At 42.7% G+C, this 14,254-nt stretch overlaps 1 pseudogene; it reads right to left on the bottom strand.

Annotated features, from left to right (window-relative positions):
- Positions 1 to 9,058: 9,058 nt before the first annotated feature.
- On the bottom strand, positions 9,059 to 9,926 carry LOC102813717 (annotated as a pseudogene).
- Positions 9,927 to 14,254: the final 4,328 nt, after the last annotated feature.

Raw genomic sequence — 14,254 nt, 5'->3', positions numbered from 1 at the left:
GTATCCTACCTGCTCCACTGCAGCGGTCAGAAGGTGGAAGTCTCGGGATCATTTACATACAGTCTCTCTCCATTGTCAGTTGATGAGTCGTTATGATGAGCTTCTAACCCTGGATATTTTGCAGTAGCTAAAGCCTACCATTTGTTGAAAGGTGATTATGTGCCAAACACTGGGCCAAGTAGACTTCAAACATTATCTTATTGAAGCCTCCCAAGAAACATGAGGAAGGATGTGCTTGTGACTGATGAGGCACCTGAAACGCAGAGCAGTTAAGTAAATTGTCCAAAGTCACAAAGTTGGAGATCTGGGTTCAGGACAGGCCCAAATCTCCACCATTGTGTTACACTCCACATGTGAAATTGCCTTTGACAGTGATTCCAAAAATAAAAAAAACAAACCTGCTTCTGACTCACATCAACCCTGGATAGGGTTTCCAAGGCTGTAAATCTTTATGAGGGCAGAAAGCTTGGCCCTTCTCCTGTGGAGTGGCTGGTGGTTCGCAGTCCAGCGCTTCCCCCCTTTTTTATGGTGATGGAGAATTTTTTTGGTTTTGTTTGAACATCTCGAGCATTTTCAAGTATTGAAGACATACCAAAATGAGCGAGAATAACAGAAGAATACTTGTATACTCATGTCTAAGATATCGATGTTTATGCATTCCATTTTTTGACAACTTCCAATTATCCAAGATTCCTACTTCGTACATTCCATGTTATAATTATTAATGAATGTTTGCAGCTGTTTCTTCTCATTCTGTGTTGTGCCTAATCAGCAAATGATGGTCCTAAAAACTTTACACCTGACCCCCGGAGATAACTAGTGTCCCAGACACCTCTCAACCCCATGCATCCTTACGCATGTTTGTGTGATGATGTATCATTATATTGATGAGATTTGTCAATAACTGTGTTTACTCGGATCATATGAACAACACTGTTTTCTTCTCCTACTGTGAAGGGTATCTTCACATCAGGTGTGGCCATGACCTTGACCACACCCTCTGTAGAAAGCAGGGTTGGTATGCAGGTCATCCAACATTGGCAGAAGTCACCATCTGTCTGGAGTTTTCTCTCCCACTGCTGGCTGCTGGCCTTCCCAAAATCCAGTCTAAAAGCCTCATTTGCTGAGGGCTTTACCAGCCACCTTTTTATGACATTTCTCCTCTTTTTGGGTGTATGTGAGATAAAGTCATCCCATCCATATCTAGCAACAGTAGATTTGCTGGAAGGTAAGGTTAGTACTTGCATACATATCTTGAGTTGTAGAAGCATGCGTCCTAGAACACACTAGTCAGGTAGCTCAGTATCCTAAAAGATTCTACAAGCTTCTCTAGCCTCTACACTCTTTGCATTTTGGATCAGGTAAATCTTTGTTGTGGGGATATACATTTTATGAGACTTGGTACCATCTAGTCTTTCCTTACTGATTCCTAGTAGAACATTCTCCAGTTGTGAGAAACAAAAATATCTCCAAACATTGGCAAATGTCCCCTGGGAGACAAATCACCCTTGGTTATGAACACCTTGGGAGAAAAAAAGCAAAACAAAAAAAAATTTTAAAGAAAAATCTGTGCTTTAAACACAAATACCTTGAGCAGAGATTCTAAATTCTCTTTATGTGCCATCTCACCCACTCTTCTTCTTGTCAAGCACCATCTAGTTGATTTCAACTCATAGTGACCCTTTATATGGTCTCCAAGGAGCGGCTGATGGGTTTGACACACATTCTTTAATGTCTTGCATATATGAGGGTGAGTCAAAAATTATTCACACTCTGGCTGCAGACTTTATTCTAATCAATTTTTAGAAAAGACAAACACATCATTTTCAACATAATCTCTTTGCTTTTCAATACTTTGTCCAGCTGTCAAAAAAGCTTTCATATTCCCTTACTAAACAATGTCTTAAGCTGAGCTGTGAACCACAAATGGGCTGTTATCTTCACTTCTTCATCAGAGGTGAATCTTTGTCCTCCAAGAACTACTTTCAGGAGACCAAACAGGTGAAAGTCCAATGGAGCAAAATCAGGACTATAGGGAGGATGCTTTAACATCTCAAAAGGAATATTTTGCAGAGTGTCAACAGTGTGGGCAGAGGTGTGTGGACTTGCATTCTCATGCAAGATCACAATGCCCTTGGATAGCAGTCCTCTGTCTTTAATCCTAAATTTCGCTTCAACTCTCCAGTGAGCATCCCCCTGCAAGGAGCACTCTTGATTGTTGAACCTTCTTCCTGACTCCAATACCAGCCCTTGAGAATCCCAGAAAACTTAAGCACCAATTTTCCAGCTGATGGTTGACTTCTGAACTTTTTCTTGGTCGGTGATTGAGGCTCTTTCCAGTCCATATTCTGCTGTTTACTCTCAGGTTCATAGTGATGAATCCATGCCTTTCACTAGTAACGATTTTTTAAAGAAACGTTTATATTCCTTCAAGTATCCGTCCAAATTGTGTTTGCAGATGTCCAATCGCTTCTGATTATGGTCTTCCATGAGTTGTTGGGGTGCCCATCTTGCACAAACTTTTTGAAACTCAAGCCTGTTGTGACTTATTTCATAGGCAGAGCCATGGCTGATTTACAAATGATCTGCCCACACTGTCACTCTTCTAGTCAACAGAATCATTTCACATGCATGCTGAATGCTATCATCCGCTGTGGACTTGCAAGGGCATTTTAATGCAACTAGAGTGCAGATAATTTCTGACTCACACTCATATGTATGGTGATATTGAAATGAAAATGTTTTTCACTCTTAAAACACCGTCTGAAACAGCCCTTGGAGAATGAGAGCTGTGTGTAAGGACCTAAAGAAAAAACCATGTGCACAGTGTTGGCATTATTGGGTATATTATCAAGTCATAAAAAGGAGGTAAACCATTGCATTGAAACACCCATATGCTTTCATTTATGCAAGTCTTCGGGTGAACGCAGCACATTCCTAAATACTATGGGTTGGGTCAGGGAGTGTGTCCAAGAAGCCAACTGCCAGAGCACTGGAGAAGTGATCGAAATCAGCAGTGAGCTTTGTCGTGGTTTTCTCGGGAGTGTGTGTTTATGTGGTGATGTCAATACAGCATCCTGTGACTGGGTGAAGGTCATGTTCTCTGTTCATCTGCACAGGACTTAGAAACTATCCTGGAGAAAAATGACCCGCTGAATCGGTGCACAACAACAACAAAAACCCTTCTTTAAAGAGATTCAAAACCACGACGGGTCTGGCCTTTGCCAAATGAGCTCCTTGAGTTATGCATGCTGTCCCTTGTCAAGTCGTGTATGTTGCCTTAATGTGTTTACTTAACCCAGGTCTGCCACAGAGGAGGCACACTCACCTCAGCACGTGGAGGACTATGACAAAGAGAACATTCAGCTCCGACCTTGGCTAACCAACACATCAGGAACTCGGGGGAAGAGAAAGATGTTGTAAGTCCAACACAATGCTCCATTTTGTCCCTGCCTGTAGTCCGACTGTAGTCAGTAAGCAGACCAAGCTGAATAGGGGGTGTTCTAGTGGGCAAGGGAGCCTGACTGGGCTGCTTGGAGCCACAATGGGACTCAGACCCCACAGATCAGGACTGTTTCAGCTTCGTATTTCCCATCAGGAGTCCAGAGAGAATCCAGAAAGAATCCAAAGACCAATAGCCCGTGTTCTGTTTCATGAGCTCTTGCAACAAATGGTCCAGCCCACAGAATCTGGAACACAGGCAAACCTAGCCCTGCTCGGGACCAGGGGCTGGTGCCCAACGATACTGTCTTCAAGTACAAAGTCCTTGAATTGTGATAACTCTACAGATGACACATTCACAGGCTGATCACAGATTAGGGCTAACCTCAGCTAATGACACATACCTTGCTCTTTCTCAGTTAGTCCATTTGGCAACTGGGAGGCAGATCAAAGTCTGCCTTCAAATCCAACTGAGATGACATCTATGAAATTCTCTCTCCTGTCTGAAATACAATTCAAGTTAACCTAAAGATAAAATAGCTAGAACACACTCCTATATTAACAACAACCTGTTGACTGACGTAAGACTATCACTATTCCCCATTTTATCATCAAAAATACTGAGGCACAAGGAAATTAAGTAACTTGCCTCCAAATCACACTGTTTGTCAGTGATGAGCTGGGATTTGAATGCAGGCAGACTAACTTCGGGGTCATAGGCTTAAGTACCAGCTGATGTAACAAACAGGAAAACACGGGGACTCATACTGGGGTAACCTGTAGCTACAAAGGGTGAGCTGCAAGGACTCAGCTCCACCTGGTTCTTTCTGCACATGTCCTGCTCATATGTGTCCCTATTTTGAATGCTGATCTCATTTCCTCCAGCCCCGAGCAGCCTTGTCTAAGTGGGAAGCATGGCTCTGAGAACCTCAGGGAAGAAACCCAAAGGGAACTAAGATTTTTCTTCTCAGCATGTGTGGACCAACACAGGAAAGTACCATGTGCATTACCAGTTGAATGTGAATGAAAGCCAGCCAAGCCTAGGACACTATAGGGAAATGATAGCATTCGTGGCTCCAGTTTCTCACCCTTCCCTGTACAAGTATATGCCTGGTTTTACTGTGCTTTTTCACTTCGTTGTACTTGGCAGACAACCACTTTTGAGGACATATTTTGTGCATTTCTGCTTCCACTTTGGGGACTGTACCATGACCCTATGCCCAGGGTTAGCCTGCTGAGACCTGTGGAGCAGAGCCAAGTGCCCCAGTGGCTCTTACTAACAGCCAGTTGACCCAAGGCTGTGCAAGAACCCAGCTAATAGCAGAAGAACTGCTCAGGCAAGCCCAGACATAATCCCCAGTGAGTGCCCTTTGAGCTAAAGCGAGTGCCCACGCTCTTCCACCTCTATGTTTTGGTGCCTTCTATTGTGCAGCAGTTGGAGGTATAAGGCCTGGCCTTCAATAGTCCTACCAGGGAGGTGGTCCATAAAGGAAAAGGATGCTCTTAAATGTTAAAGGGCCGTGGTGATGGTGGTGGTGGTGGTGTACTGTGGGGTTGGTTCCAACTCATAGAGGAACCCTGTATAGGGTTTCCAAGGCTGTATATCTTTACAGGAACAGACAGTCTCAGCTCTCTCCCGCAGAAGAGCTGGTAGTTTTAAACTGCTGACTTTTGAGTTTAGCAGCCCAATTCATAACCACTATACTACTAGAGCTTCTTAAAGGGCCATAGGAAAGCATTTTAAGGTTAATTTAACAGAATAAGAGCCCTCTGTTCTGACTCATAGCTACTCTCTATAGGGTTTCTGAGGAATAGCTGGTAGGTTTGAACCTCCAACCTTGTGGTTAGCATATCCTACAATGAGTCCTGGTGTGGAGCTGCAGGATAATGCACAGGACAGCAAGGTCAGTTTGAACCACAGGTCGGTAGTTCAAACCCACCATTTGCTCCTCCAAACCCCTATACAGGGTCACTGTGGCACTTACCAACTTATCCTACAGCACCATACCAGGACTAGGCCCTAACATTTACTATTTCTTTTATTTCAGAAATCTTGTTGGGGATATTGTTACAGGATCTGGAAATCTTTTTGTGATACATTTTTATGAATAATCTTTTAGATTTAAAAGTCATAAAAACCTTTGATCTTCTTGAATATTCCTTTTCATTATGAATAGTGTACATTTGTTAAATAAATGTTTCCTTTTGCTTTGGTGCCCGGGAAGCTCAGGGCCAAATGTGTGGGGCCAAATTAATAGCTTGGGGGATCTGGAGATAAGCATGTGTTAGGCTGAACTTCCTTATTTCATCGTACGATTTACGTCAGCTTTTTTCTTCTGATTTTAAAAGTCCTCCTATTGTCTGGACAGTGGGGGAAAAAAATCCTCTCTCATTCATTGCTTTGAGAGTGCAAATTGGCACAATTTCTACAGAAAACAATTTGGCAATGTGTAAACTTAAAATGCATATACCCTTTAACCTAGCAAGTCTCGCTATAAGGAATTTATCTTACAGCTGTGCTGTAGATGCAAAAAGTATGTGTGTGTGTGTGTGTAATTATTCACTGTGTCTTTGCTAGTAAAACGAATGTTTGAAAGCAGACTCATCAATAGGACATTTTATGGAATTTGCTTAGGAAACGTGGGGAATAGAAACTGGGAAGCAATGTTGTAGCTGCTGTTGCTGTTAGGAGCCATTGAGCTATTTCTGACTCATAGTGAGCCCATGCCCAACAGAAGGAAACACTGCCTGGTCCTGGGCCAGCCTCACAATTGTTGCTGTGTTTAAGTCCATTGTTGTTGTCACTGTACCAGTCCATCTCATTAAGGGTCTTCCTTTTTTTTTTTTTTTGCTGACCTTCTACTTTAATAAGCATGATGTCCTTCTCCAGGGACTGATCCTTTCTGATAACATGTCCAAAATGCATGAGAAAAAGTCTCACCATTCTCGCTTCTAAGGATCGTTCTAGCTGTAATTTCTCCAAAACAAGTTCATTTGTTCTTCTGGCACTCTATGGTATATTCAGTATTTTTCACCAACACATCATTCAAATGCATTAATTCTTGTATGGTCTTCCTTGGTCATTGCTTAGCTTTCATATGCATATAAGTGGTTTGAAAATACCTTGACTTGGATCAGGTACACCATAGTCCTCAAAGTGACATCTTTGCTCTTTAACACTTTAAAGAGAGCTATTGCAGATTTGCCCAAAGCAATCCATCATTTGATTTCTTGACTGTTGTTTCCATAAGCATTGGTTATAAATCCATTTATCATGATGTCTGTTGGTCCAGTTGTGAGGATTTTTGTTTTCTTTACATTGAGTTATATAATCCATACTGAAAGCCACAGTCTTTTATTTTCGTCAGTATATTTAGTCCTCTTCACTTTCAACAAGCAAGGTTGTATCATGTGCGTATTGCAGGTTGTTAATGAGTCTTCCTCCAATCCTGATACCATGTTCTTCATATAACAGAGCTTTTCAGAGTATTTGCTCAGCATACAGATTGAATAAGTATGCTAAAAGGATACAATCCTGGCACACACCTTTCTCGATTTTAAACTTCATCAGTTAAGTTTTTCAACTTCTCTTTACTATCAGCAAGCAAGGTTGTTGTAATCATCTGTAAATCATGTGTTGTTGATGGATCTTCCTCCAGTCCTAATGCTGTGTTCTTCATCACACAGTCCAGCTTCTCAGATGGCTTCCTCTGCATACACACTAAATAAATATCATGAAGGGATACAATTTGCTGCACCCCACCTCCAATTTACATTTCATAGTATTCCTTTGTTCTGTTTGAATGAACATCCCTGCTTCTATGTATAGGTTCCACATGAGTATAATGAGTGTCCTGGAATTCCCCTTCTTAATAATGTCATCCGTAATTTGTTGTGATCCACACAATATTCACGTAGTCGGTAAAACACAGGTAAACATCTCTCTGGTATTCTCTGCTTTCTGCCAAGATCCATCTGATGCCGATAACAATATCCCTTATTTCATGTCACCTTCTGAATCAGCTGCAGCTGTTTTGGATTATCTTCAGCAAAATTTTATTAGTGTGCGATATTAATAATATTGTTTGATAATCTCTACTTTCTATTTGGTTATCTTTCCTTGTAATAGGTACAAATATGGATATTTTCCAATTGATTGGTCAGGGAGCTATCTTCTAAATTTCTAGACAGAGAGAGGAGTGAGTTTTTCCAGTGTTGCATCCATTTGTTAAAACCCCTCAATTGTGATCTTGTCAGTTCCTGGAGCCATGTTTTTTGATAATGACTTCAGTGCAGCTTGAACTTCTTCCTTTAATACCAGAGGTTCTTAATCATAGGCTACCTCCTGAAATGGTTGAAAGTCAACCAATTCTTTTTGGTTCAGTGATTGTATGTGTCTTCCATCTTTCTCTGATGCTTTCTGCATCATTCAATCTTTTGTCCAAAAATTCCTTTGGTCTCACAACACAAGACTTGAGTTTTCTCTTCAGTTCTTTCAGGTTGAGAAATGCCAAACATGTTGCTACCTTTTTGTTTTCTACGTTCAGGTCTTGGAACATTTCATTATTGTATTTTACCTTGGCATCTTGAACTGTCCTTTGAAATCTTCTGTTCAGCTCTTTCATTCGCTTTATGTACTCTACGCTTAAGAGCAAGTATCAGAGTCTCTTCTGACATCTATTTTAATCTTTTCCTTTTATCCTGTGCTTTTAATGGCCTTTTATTTCTTCATTTATGATGTCCTTGACATCATCTCACAGTTCTTCTATTCTGCAGTCATTGGTGTTTGGTGGTCAAATCTATTCTCAAGATGGTCTCTTAATTCAGGTGGGATGTAGTCAAGATCGTATGTTGGCTCTCAAAACATGTTTGGATTTTCTTCAGCTTGAATGTGAGCTTGCATATGAGTAATTGATCGTCTGTTCTACAGTTGGCCTCTGACTTTGTCTTTATTGATAACATTGAGCTTCTCCATTATCCCCTCCCATGAATATAGTTCATTTGATTCCTGTGCAATCCATCTGGTGAGGTGCATGTGTTTAGTCATTGTTTGTGTTGTTGAAAACAGGTGTTTCTGATAAATAAGTTGTTGGCCTTACAGAATTCTATCACGCAATCTCCTGAGTCATTTCTATCACCAAAGTTACTTTTTCCAACTTCTGATTCTTCTTTCCAACGTTTCTATTCCAGTCACCAGTAATTATTAATACATCTTGATTGTATGTTTAATCAATTTCAAACTACAATTTGAAACTCCAATTTCTTCATCTTTGGCATAGTGGTTGATGAGTAAATTTGATTAATAGTCATATTAACTGGTTTATTATAGTCATTTGGTAATTAACCTATCATAGATAGCATTGTGCTTTAATTTATCTTGAAATCTTCTTTTGAACAATGACTGTAATGCCAATACACATTGATTTGTTATTTCTAAGCATAGTAAATCATCTGATTGTCAGATTCAAAATGGCTAGTACCAGTCCACTAAAGCTCCCCAAGGCCCAAGATATGGACCTTCAAGAGTTCCATTTAAGTTTTGACAATTTCCTATTTTTCTTTCTTTGTTTCTTTTTTCAGGCTGAATTCACTTTTATTTCTCTTTTATCAAAGCCTCTTATGTGGTTGCCACCGCTGGAGCCTGGGTCCTCTGCACAGAGACTCTGGTGTGGGTCTTTATAAGGTGATCAGTGAACTCCTGGTAGGGACACTTTGTGAACTCAGTCTCTTTCCAGAGGTCAGGGGTGAGATAGCTGTAGATGGCATCAAAGGTGGCCTTGGCGAAGTTGCCCAAGGTGGCAGTGCAGCCCCTGGCTGAGGTGTAACAATCATCAACACCAGTCATCAGCAGCAACTTCTTGGGCACAGGGGCTGAGACAATGCCAGTGCCTCTGGGCGCAGGGATGAGATGCACCAGGACAGAGCCACAGCGGCCGGTCACCTTGCAAGGAACTGTATGGGGTTTGCCGATTTTGTTCCTCAGTAGCCTCGCCGCACGGGGACGATGGACAGCTTGGCCAAGATGATGGCTCCATGAATGGCTGTGGTCACCTCCTTGGAACACTGTCCTAGGCCGACATGACCATTGTAGTCCCCAATGGCGACAAACGCCTTGAACCTGGTCTGCTGGCCAGCGCGCGTCTGTTTCTGCACAGGCATGATCTTCAAAACCTCGTCCTTGAGGGACATTCCCAGAAAGAAGTCAATGACTTCAGACTCCTTGATTGGCAGGGAGAAAAGGTAAATCTCCTCCAGGGACTTGATTTCATGTCCTTGACCAGACGACCCAGCTTGGTGACAGGGAGCCACTCCTTGTCCTCGGTTTTGCCTCCACGATCACTGCGGCCTCGGCAAAGGCCCCTACCACGGCCGCGATCCCGGCCCCGCAGACCACTGCCGAAGCCTCTGCAGAAGCCACCGTGGGCTCCCACCCCCGGAACCCCGGGGCCTCCGGGCCGTCCCGCTGCACCGGCGTCATCGGCCATTTGGTGTTTTCTCGGAGAAAAAAACGACAATTTCCTATTTTTCTTGATTCGCACTTCATGCCTTCTGATTACTAATGAATGTTTGTATCTATTATTTCGCATTTTAAGTAGTGTCATATCTGTAATTGTTGTTGTTGTTTAGTGCCGTTGAGTCGGTTCCGATCCATAACGACCCTGCATGTTGTTGTTGTTGTTATGTGCCGTGGAGTTGGTTCCGACTCATAGCGACCCTGTACAAGGTTTCTGAGGCTGTAAATCTTTACGGGAGCAGAAAGCCTCATCTTTCTCCCTCGGAGCAGCTGGTAGTTTCAAACTGCTGACCTTGCAGTTCATAGCCCGATTCGTAACCACTACGCTACCAGAGCTCCTTAGCGAGCCTGCATAGGACCCTATATAAAACATAAATAACCTAACAGAGCATAGAATAAATCAAATGAAATAGAATAAATAGCTTAAATGAAATAGATACAAATATAATGCAATTAGATCACATAAATAAAATGATTTAATTATTGAAATGAAATTAAATCAAATCATATAAATAAGTGAAATGAGTAAAATGCTTGGCAGAGGAGGGAAGGCCTTCCCCACCACTGATGGGTAAAGCTAAGAGCATAGAAGGAAAGAGAGATGGGGTGTGGGCAGTAGCCAAATAAAGAAGGTTGTTGTTAATTGCCATCAAGTCGGTTCCGACTCATAGAGACCCTGTATGGGGTTTGCAAGGAGCCACTGGTGAACTTGAAATACCGACTTTGTGGTTCAAGCTGACCTTGCAGTCCAGAGCATTAACCCATAGCACCACACCAGGACTTCAAATAAGGACTGTAGGTGGGGATTTGGGGAGAGGAAAAGAGTTTAAAGGAGAATGTTCTGCAGTGGGGAGAGAAGAGTGTACATGGGGGTTTGGAAACCTGGGCACAGGGGGGAAACTGCCATTTTTAATCAATTGTTTTCTGAGGACTCAATTGAAGTGCTCCACTGATGTGGCGGAGCATCAACCACACTTCACCTCTTGAAGGGAACAAATAAGGGGGCCAAGGGACCCCTCTCATGGCTGCCGAGGGACCTGAGTTACTGACAATGTGCAGGTATAGAGAGATCCAAAGAGTCCACACGGTTAACTGGTGGCTTTTAGTTTTCCCAAGAGGTAGAATTTTCAGATGCCAATTCCAAATCCTGGTTACAGCCTCTTTGGAGTGGTTCTTCAACAGTATTTGTTGAAGGGGAGAGAAGTTACTACAGCTGTAAGCACAGGACTTCACAGACAGGACGCAGGCTCTTGTTTTTCTGCTCATCTTTGATGGGACCCCAGCTTAACTCCTCTTGAAGATTCACAGAGCTGTGGCTGAGTACATCCACACTGTCTGCCCTGGGTAAGGTCCTCATGGAAGAATCAAGGGTACTTTGTCTCACAGGAGCCCATCCCTCCCAGCAGGCAGACACCCAACCAGTTCCCTGCTTGAGGTCAGCAGTCTCAATGAGTCTTAAAGCTCTTTGTTTTGTAAACAGCTTTTAAACATATTTGCATCAAAATGTAAAGGTAGAAAACAAGTATTAGCATTTTGCCTTGGCTAAGCCCAAACTGAGTCCTGATGTGGCCCAGAGGGAACTGCAAGGCCAGTGATTCAAGCTCACCAGCCACTCCTAGGAAACCCTATACAGGGTTGTTAGGAGTCTGAATGGATTTGACGGCACTTAACAAGTGCAAACAACAGAGCTGGACCACAACTACAGACCAAACCTAGAGACTCACAATGCTGAGCCAAGAGAGGCAGGGCAAACTTGGGGCAGAGATCCTGTGATGGGTAGAGTAGGGGGAGAGTTTCCTCTTCGTTGACTTGGCCACAACTACAGGGAAGGGCCCCCACAGAAGGTTCCAGAAAGCTTCTATAGTGTTTATACACTGAGTAGACTAGATTCCCTCTGATACCCAATCACCTCGGGTATTAAGCTAGTAGCGTCACACTGCTAAATTTAGGGATCAGAGACAAAAATGGAATTTGGCTAAATGTTGCCAGCAACAACTTGCAGGAGATACCTTTGTTCCACTACCGTTGATGGAAAGAAGCGTAGTATTCCACATTGGCTGGTTTCTTTTCAAAACTCCAGCATCATCAAATAAAGCTGTGTGACTTCTAGAAAATGACTTACCAAGACAGATCCTTCATTTTCTCCTATTTAAAGTGGTCACTAAGGAACTCTGGTAGCGTAGTGGTTACAAGTCAGGCTGCTAACCTCAAGGTCAGTAGTTCGAAACTACCAGCTGTTCCACGCAAGAAAGATGAGGCTTTCTGCTCCTGTAAAGATTTACAGCCTTGGAGACCCTGTGCAGGGTCGCTATGAGTCTGAACCGACTCCATGGCACATAACCACCACCACCAAAATGGTCACCGTGAAACCTATTTTAGAGAGTACTCATGAGGAGCCAAGACAATGTATCTAATGCAGTAAGCACATGACTGACAGAGAAGACACCTTATAAATGTAACATTAGTCATAGTAAGGTAGTATTTTGTTTTTAAAAAATCTCTCTGTTTTCAGGTAACCCAGCAACCCAATTCAAGTCCAGAAATGAAGAAAAGAGGCAGTGGAGAAGATAAAAATGCTGACAGGGCCAAGGTAATTAAAATCTGTTTTATTAAGGAATTGACAAGGTGCATATGGCCCGGCCTAGATAGACGCTTCTTCTCTATGGGTCCCTGTCAGGATCATACACTTTTTCATGCACTGACTACGGTGGGGCTAGAGGTCTCTTCATATTCATAGTCCAAAAAGACTGCATCATTTCACTGCCAGCTCCAAGGGCAGCCAGCTTCAGAGGGAGTTTATTTGATCTATACTCCCTGAGGCCCTAACTTCCCAAGGAGATTTCATCCCTTTTCCCCTAGAGGAAGGAGCTTCCTCCTCACAATCTGTTTATCTTTTGGCACCTGAGAGATGCCTGGGAGGCAGGTGTATCTGCTCAATATCCAACCTGTTTTTATTGCCAATCCCAATGACACAAGTGGGCTCAGCTGTCCACGAGGTTAGAGGACTCAGAGCTTGTCATTGTTCCAAGAATACAGTTTCATAACAGTCATAAAACGAAGACTCTGTTTAGCCCAAGGATATGGAATCCGGGTGAAGAGCTCCAGCTGTGTAAAACCATAAACAGTTCAGCAAGTTGGCAAGAGTATTGTTAAACCAGCTCCACGCCTTTCTGGGGAGGTCATAAAAGATACCCAAGATGCAGCATTTGAGTTACATAGAAATGAAGATCCCCCTACCCACTGACCTTCACCTCAGGGATACCTTTTCAATGTTGGTCAACAGATGCTCAAATAATTCATTAAAACAAAACAAACCAACGTGTTGCCATTGGTTGATTACAACTTATGATAACCCTGTGTGTTTCAGAGTAGAACTGAGCTCCATAGGTTGTTTATTTGTTTCACTGTATTCTTTACACAGAATCACTATCCCCAAAGAATTGGTCAGCATTCAACCATTTCAAGAGGTAGCGTATGCTCAAGTACCAACAGTGCTGAAGGAAGAAGTCCAAACTGCACTGAATAGGCAAAAGCAAGGCTCTGGGAAGTGATGTATTACCAATTGAGATGTTTCAACAAACAAGGCAATGCTGGAAGCACTGGAGAAAGCTCCTTGGGTGCAAAGGTGGAGATACTTCATCTGTAGGCTTTGGACATGGTATTAAGAGGGACCAGTGCCTGGTGACGTACAGTGTCAACAAAATAGAGAGAGACCTTCAACAAGATGGATTATCCCAGGAGCTGCAACAATGGATTCAAACAAAGCAATGATTGTGAGTGTGACCCAGGACTGGACAGTGTTTCATTCTGTTGTACATAGGGCTACTATGAGTAGGGAGCTATTCAATGACACCTAACAATGACAATCTTTACTGAAGCCAATAGTCAGGTCTTTCTTCTGCATCAGTATCAGGCAGGGTCAAACCACTGACCTTTCAGTTCATTGTTGTTAGGTGCCATCAAGTCAGTTTCAATTTATAATGACAATATGCACAACAAAACAAAACTGCCTGGTCCTGCATCATCCTCATCACTGTTGTTATACTCCAGCCCATTGCTGCTGCCACTGTGCATCAGACAAGATGCACAGACCATTTCATTGGGGGTCTTCCTTTGTTTTGCTGACCCTCTACCTTACCAAGTATGATATTCTTCTCCTTGGGACTGATCCCTTCCTAATATCATGTCCAAAATGTTAGAGATGAAGTCTCGCCATCCTGACTTCTAAGAAGCATTTTGGCTATATGTATTTCTGTTAATAACTGGGTGTAAACCACTCATGCTTCCCAGGGACCTTAG

This window comes from Chrysochloris asiatica, unplaced genomic scaffold (assembly GCF_000296735.1).
Source record: "Chrysochloris asiatica unplaced genomic scaffold, ChrAsi1.0 scaffold00003, whole genome shotgun sequence".
NCBI classification, from domain to species: domain Eukaryota; kingdom Metazoa; phylum Chordata; class Mammalia; order Afrosoricida; family Chrysochloridae; genus Chrysochloris; species Chrysochloris asiatica.
The sequence above is the reverse complement of the archived record's forward strand: the minus strand, read 5'-3'. Positions and strand labels throughout refer to the sequence as shown.